This window comes from Solanum pennellii, chromosome 10, assembly GCF_001406875.1.
Source record: "Solanum pennellii chromosome 10, SPENNV200".
In the NCBI taxonomy this organism is placed as follows: domain Eukaryota; kingdom Viridiplantae; phylum Streptophyta; class Magnoliopsida; order Solanales; family Solanaceae; genus Solanum; species Solanum pennellii.
The window spans coordinates 66812989-66814047 of record NC_028646.1 but is presented as its reverse complement, the minus strand read 5'-3'; positions in this window follow the sequence as shown (position 1 = coordinate 66814047).

Below are 1059 nucleotides of genomic sequence, written 5' to 3'. Positions count from 1 at the left end.
CATAAAGAAATTATTCCAAAGAACATGTATTAAAATTTAAGAAAAGTTTATTCCGCATGAAAAATGAAATAAAAATTAAGGAAATCTTATTCCACAAATAAAAGATATTTAAATTTTAAAAAATAATTCAATATTAATTGGAAAAAAAGTCCTTATTAGTCCTAATAATACAAGTAATACACATAATATTTTTTTAAACTAAATTATAGCTTAATTTAAAAAAAAATTAAAAAAAATTAAAGCTTAATTTAGAGTAAAGCCGAAAAAGAAGATCCGCAGACTGCCTTATATTCTTGCCAAGGTTCTAGAACTTCTCTTTCATTTTGATTATGATGTTTCAATCGAAACGCTCGATTCGTCGCAATTTGTCATCCCAACTGATGATATCGGCGATAATGATAGGGTTCACATAGTTGAAATATATCCGGATGTTACTAAGATTGTTATCCGAGCTGATAACATTTTTTATTAGTCTTTGTTTGGATTGGACCTCGACTTGTGGCGATTTCATTTTTGGCTGCAACTGTGTCGGAAATTAATGATTAATTTTAAGTAAAGCTTGACATTATTTACAACCAAGCTAAATATAAACTTAATTTAAAGTAGTTTTAGAAAAATGAAATTAAAGCTTTAAAATGAGAAAAAGATTGACACTGTTTACCACCAAGCTAAATATTTATGTGAAAGTTATGCTTATTTATTCACTTATTCAGTTCAAGAAACATTGTTGTGCATATTTATTCATTTATTAAATTCAAGAAACATTGTTTAGCATCAAGCTAAATATTTTTGTGGAAGTTATACATAATTATTCACTATTTAAATTCAAGAAAATAAAATATTTTAGGGTGTCCAGAATACTGTGTTTACTAGAAAAGTCTCCATTATATATTTTGTGACTTCTCCACATATGTGAAATAAACCAAAATCACATAATATTGTATTATCAGTATGCCAAAAAGTGATCAGGGCTCAATTACTTTAAAAATGACATCGGTCTTAGGACTCAAATTTGAAAGCCTCATTTTTACAAGTTTTATATATATATATATATATATA